The 6,675-nt window shown below is 41.7% G+C and overlaps 1 non-coding gene across 1 annotated transcript; it reads right to left on the minus strand.

Annotated features, from left to right (window-relative positions):
• Positions 1 to 5,652: 5,652 nt before the first annotated feature.
• On the minus strand, positions 5,653 to 5,724 carry TRNAE-UUC (transfer RNA glutamic acid (anticodon UUC)). Its single transcript has one exon. It is a non-coding gene; the product is annotated as a tRNA-Glu (tRNA).
• Positions 5,725 to 6,675: the final 951 nt, after the last annotated feature.

Genomic DNA, 6,675 nt, shown 5'->3' on the forward strand with positions numbered 1-6,675 from the left:
TGTTTCATGATGAGCAATGCAAACGGTTATCTTTGGTTTACGATGTATGTGCGCCAGAATTCGAGTAAGTGATCACTTTACCATTGGAACTCTAAGGGTAGGGACTGCTGGTTTGATCCACCCACTCGTAGGGGTCGCACCTCTTTGCATGGACGAGTGCCTAGTATGGTCATGGGGCAGTACTATGGGTTTGAGCCCGCTCGTAGGGGTCGCACCTCTTTGCATGGACGAGCGCCTTGTTTTCCGGCACAACGTCCGCAGCGTAACCCGCGGGACGGAATTATTGATTAGCTCGTAGTGGCAGCGCCACTTTGCATGGACGAGCACATCTTCCTGAAACGTTCGCGCGTAACCCGCGGGACGGTATTACTTATTTTAGCTCGTAGTGGCAGCGCCACTTTGCATAGACGAGCACAGTTCCCAGAAACGTTCGCGCGTAACCCGCGGAACGATTTTATCAGAATATGTTGATAGAACTATGTTTTACCAAGCATGTGTTTTAATGATGCTATCAGAATTATGTTTCAGAATGATTTGTATCAAGATTATGATGCAATACGATTTATCAAGTTACTTAAACTTGTGAACTCACTCAGTTTATACTGATTCAAATGTTTTTACGTGTCTTTCAGGAGATAACTAGGTAGCGCATGGAGTCACACTTAGAGCACCTCACGCTGAACATCTAAAACTAGCTTTTTGGAAGATTTTAGTTCTATCCCTTCGATGCGCGTGGTTGTTCCCGCCGCGCAAGGGGATATGGCGTGGAAATCTTCAACAGTTTTTATACTTGGATGTTTTTATGTAATTTTTAAACAATGTAATGTATTTGTATTAAACATTTCATGCGCAATGAAAATCTTTGAATGTTTGCAATGGCCCGTGCTTAATTATCAATCCCCACTCGCGCGCGCCCGGCTGTTTCCGCCGCTCAGGGCCGGGTGTGACAGCTATGACTTTGTCTCGCTGCATAAGGACACATCCGAGTCCCTGATGTGAAGCGTCGCAGTAAACGACGATGTCATCCGTCCCCTCGGGCAGAGACAAAATTGGCGCACTACATAACTTATGTTTCAACATTTGAAATGCCGCTTCCTGATTTTCGCCCCAAACAAACTTCTTGTCTTTCTGAGTTAGCGCGGTCAGAGGTAGAGCTATCTTGGAGAAGTTCTCAATGAAGCATCGATAGTAGCCAGCTAGTCCTAGGAATTGCCTCACCTCAGTTGGGGTTTTTGGCGCTTCCCAGTTTTCGATGGCCTTGACTTTGGAAGGATCAACGTGTATTCCTTTCTTGTTTACAACGTGACCGAGAAAGTGAACTCTTCTAAGCCAAAACTCACACTTGGAAAACTTCGCGTACAACTTTTCCTTCCTCAACAATTCCAAAATCAATCTCAGGTGTCGCTCATGCTCGGCCTTGGTCCGAGAGTAAATCAGAATGTCATCTATAAATACAATCACAAACTTATCCAAGTATGGTTTGCACACGCGGTTCATCAGATCCATGAATACAGCCGGCGCATTAGTTAGCCCGAAAGGCATCACTAAGAACTCATAATGGCCGTATCTAGTTCGGAAGGCTGTTTTCGGCACATCTTCCTCATGGACCCTAAGTTGGTGGTATCCTGACCGTAGATCTATCTTCGAATAATAACTGGATCCCTGCAACTGGTCAAATAAGTCGTCAATCCTCGGTACCGATTCTTGACTGTCAGCTTGTTCAGCTCCCTGTAGTCAATACACATCCGGAAGGAACCATCCTTCTTCTTTACAAACAGCACTGGAGCTCCCCAAGGTGAGAAGCTTGGGCGTATGAAACCCTTATCCAATAGTTCCTGTAGCTGATTGGATAGCTCTTGCATCTCAGATGGAGCTAATCGATAAGGCGCTCGAGCTACTGGCGCAGCTCCTGGGACTAAATCAATACGAAATTCGACTTGTCGCGGCGGCGGTAATCCGGGCAAATCTTCAGGAAAAACTTCTGGAAATTCGCGCACTACTGGTAAGTCTTCAATTCTTCGCTCATCTCCTTCCTTCTCTACTACATGCGCCAGGAAGGCGGAGCACCCTTTCCTTAGGCACTTGCGCGCCTTTAGGCACGAATTCAGTTTCGTCGCAACTCCCCTTCTTTCCCCTTGAATCACCAAGGTTTCTTCGTTCAACAATGGGATCCGAACCTGCTTCTCATGGCAAATAACCTCCGTGTGGTTCTCCACTAACCAATCCATACCTACCACAATGTCAAAACTTCCCAAGTCTATTGGCAACAAGTTAATATTGAACCCGTGACCTCCCATGACTATTACACATTGTTAAGTTCTTTCGTTCGCGCATAACTGCCTACCATTGGCTAGTTCTATAGTATAAGGTGTGTCTAGCCTACTGGTTGCTAAGCCTAGGGAGTCTTTAAACTCAGCGGATATAAAACTTAGGTCAGCGCCAGTATCAAATAAGACAGATGCAAAATGGCCGTTAAGTAAAAACGTACCGGTTACCACATTCGGCTCTTCTTTTGCTTCGCCTGCGCCGATCACAAAAGCTCTCCCGCGAGCTTGGTTTCCCTTTTGTGGGCAATCCCGACTGAAATGCCCTGGTTTCCCGCATGCGTAGCAGTTGTCACTGGCTCCAGCTTCCTTAGCACGGCAATTCACCGTCTTGTGCCCTGGCCTGTTACATTTGGCGCACATGACGCTCGCGCATTCACCCTCATGGTGAAACTTGCATTTGTTGCACTAAGGGTAAGGCCCGCTGTATCCTTTCCTTGAGTTCCATTGGTAAAGTGATCACTTACTCGAATCTGGTGCACTAACATCGAAAACCATAGATAACCGCTTGCATTGCTCATCATAAAACATAATTTAAACACATAATCGCTTGCATAGCTTGTAAGTATACCATGATAAAACATTATTTCAGTACGTGTCCCTCGCCCCGAAAACAGTTTAAAAATAGTGAAAACAGTGAAAATAGGGGCTGTGAGACTCACCTGTGGTTCTTGTTAAGGGATTAATCGAGATTCGGGTTTTCTTGGTGTTGGCCTCGGAATTGAAGGTCTAGAATACGATTAAATAACAAGTATATATATTAAGATCAAGAAATAGGAGAATATAAGGGTTGGAAAGTAGATCTCAGGGTTATAATCTCGGCTTACCTAGTAACAGGAACGGAATTGAAAATCAAACGGATGCTTGGACGATGATTAGTGCAATTTGCAGTTTTAAGAGAGAAGTTTGAAGTGTGTTTGGGTGATAATTTGGGTTACATATTTATAGGCAAGATTTAGGGAACACAATCCCTTGCTTTAGGGGGTTGTAATCTTTTCATATCTAGGTGTAATGATGATAAAGTATGGAAATTATTATTATTTATTTAAAAGTGGAGGAGTGGATAAAAGATTCTAATTTGATTTGGACAGGACATGCAGGTCTGTGGTTGGTGAGAGTAGGGTGGCTGACAGTTGACTTTTCATGTTACAGTATGCTTTTTCAGGTGCTTTTGTCAGTGTACAGTTAAAAAGTAGAAATCTCTGAAACACGCAACTGTTTCCTTTTTAGGCGGGAATAATCCCCTTATATCTGGAGATTAGGCTAAGTGTTCTGCGCGTATAGCTTTGTGCGCATAGCTTTCTGCGTGAAGGACATTTCTTTGCTGCGGGTAGGTACGTAACCTTCTCGCAGTCAGGGACATTGAGTTTCATTTGTAGATTCTCCAGGTGGTCTTGGTATTTCAACATAGTGATCAGTTATGTTGAAGTCAATTCCATCTTGGAGCTTCAGACAAACTAACTCTCAATGTTCCCGCCATGCGGGGAGGTTAGTTCTCCTTCCGCACGCGCATAAACGATTTAGGATGCACCCGCCTTAGCATCATGCGGGACGGTCAACCCATCAGACAACATAAAGTTAAATTACATGAAAACATAAAGCCAAAACATTCGCGCATGGCGCACATAACATATGCCCACGCTGGTTCTTACATCGCGCGCTCGCGCAGGGCGTACATAACAATTGCCCGCGCTGATTCTAACATAGCGCGCTCGCGCAGGGCGCACATAACGTGCCCGCGCTGATTCTAATTTAGCGCGCATAATATTCACAATCACCTAATTATTAGGTTGATTACTTAGTTTATAGGGTTGGGAGATTACCGGGTGTCACAGTTATGATGATTGTACGTGAACGCTCTTCGGAGATTGCACGTATTGTCAAGGAAAGTATGTATGAACAGGTACGGTACAGTTACACAAAACAAAGGGACCAGACCCTAATAATATCTGTGATGGTAGAGACCATACCCTAATAATATATTTGACGGTAGGGACCAGACCCTAATAATATCTGTGATGGTAAGGACCGGACCCTAATAATATCTGTGATGTTGGGGACCAGACCCTTTATAATATCTGTGATGTTAGGGACCAGACCCTTATAATATCTGTGAGGTTATAGAGCGGAAGGCTTTATAAATAGAACGGATAGTTATGTATGAACAGTAAGTATGAATAATGTACACCCCATCGGGCACGTGTGCAAGTATGAGAACAGATTGTATGTTGTATGATTAACTAGAACTCACTCAGCGTAGCTGACTTTTAGTCTGCACGCAGGTGAGTAGATTGAGGCAGCTTGCATAAGAGAAAGCACATGGCATGGACTTGAAGAAGCTGGCATCTCAAGAAGTGTTATGTTATTCTAAAGACAATGTTTTATGTTTTAAATGATTTGAATGCCCGTTAAGACAACAAAGTATGGCTTTGTAATATGATGGTTTGAATGTGTTAAGATTCCGCGAATGTTTTTATTAACTCTGATATTATGAACTGTGTTTATGAGTAAATCCAACGTCCAAATGTGAGGCACCGGTAACGGGGCCTTACATAGAACCATCAAACGAAATCTAACCATCCGTCCGAACTACAAAAACCCAACAAACAATACAAGCGAAGTGGAAAAAGAGAGGAATTAGGTTCTAAATTTTAAAGATCTAAATTTCTTTGGAAGACAAATAAGTATGTTAAAGATGAGTCGCGGGAGAAAAGATGGAATATTCTATCAACTTCACTATTTTAGTTATTTTTTAGTTTAGGGTTTCTTCGACAGAATCCTGAAAAAAGAAGGGAAACCCCTTCGGATTCAATTATGCTCTATGTCCCTTCTTTCACAGAAAATCAAGAGGCGAATTGATGTACTTATTGGATCCGTCGGGACTGACAGGGCTTGAACGCGCAACGTCCGCCTTGACATGGCGGTGCTCTTGCCTATTGAACTACAATCCCAGGGAAATAAGAAGAGATCTAGCAGAAATTTTGGATTATTTTTTATTCTCTCGTATCAGGTATTTTTTAAGAACAAGAGGGTTCTACCATCTGATAGTAGATTGACAAATTGTTGGGCCGAGCTGGATTTGAACCAGCGTAGACATATTGTCAACGAATTTACAGTCCGTCCCCATTAACCAGTCGGGCTTCGACCCAACGCCTAATTCATTTTAGAAGTTCCATAATCAACTTCCTTTCGTCTCCCAGACAGATTTGACAAATACATATCACTTGATATAAAATACCAAGTCCCACTGAGTAGACTATTAGAAGGACTTGACAAAGATGGAACACTTGATAGAAAATCCCGCTCCTTATAGTCTTGAGTATTGGTATACCCCTAGAGGGACTTGAACCCTCGTTTTCTCCGTGAAAGAGAGAGGTCGTAACCACTGGACCATAGGGGCTTTTGGCCACCTTACCTTAATATAACTCAGGCCGAGAGCCACCTTTTGGAGATGAATAGGAGATGAATCAGACTGAAAAACTCGTTAACTATTCTGGAGATTAATGGTAATCAAATCGAACTTTACCATTAAATTACAACCTTGAAACTTGATTTCATTGGTCTTTCTCGTCTTTATATCTCTCATTCACAAAGGGTTCTACGTTGGATCAAAGATCCTTTACTATCCAGTGGATTCAAGGTGCTTTACCAAAATAGTATTTGACCACTTAAATTATAGTGCGCCCTAAGTCATACTGTTAATTGACGACAGGACAGGAGGGCAATAAAAGAATAGAGAAGACGGAAATATAGATTAGGTATAGCCGCTCGTGTTAAGTTAATAAACACAACATTCATATAGTTTTCTGGTATTCAATATTATATTCAAGAAATATTATATTCAAGTAAATTATAATTTCAATACCGTTATACATTATAATATAAGAAACTGAATCAGTTTTGATATTTGATATTCTAAAAAAATCCCAAAGAAGAGTAAGCCTAAATGGTAGAATTCTTTTTCTAGGACTGTTTTATAAATTACGTTCCGGTTGCATCTCTTAAAATAAGTTCAGCATCAATTTTTATTTCACCTATCTCATAGATTCCAGTCAAAGATTCATAGAATCAAAATTCCATCATTGCTAGATCAATAGGATTTTATTTGATATTTGATGGATAATGAGCCAGCCAAAATGGTTTTTTTTTAGAATTCGATATGGACGAATATAAATAACTGACAATTTCAAAATAATCCGGGATAGACGCAATGTCCACAATACCTGGATTTAATCAGATACAATTTGAAGGATTTTGTAGGTTCATTGATCAGGGTTTGACAGAGGAGCTTTCTAAGTTTCCAAAAATTGAAGATACAAATCAAGAAATTTACTTTGAATTATTTTTGGAA

This window comes from Bidens hawaiensis, unplaced genomic scaffold (genome assembly GCF_021521415.1).
Source record: "Bidens hawaiensis isolate Kalapana, Puna unplaced genomic scaffold, B.hawaiensis_p1.1 tig00012005_1, whole genome shotgun sequence".
NCBI lineage: Eukaryota > Viridiplantae > Streptophyta > Magnoliopsida > Asterales > Asteraceae > Bidens > Bidens hawaiensis.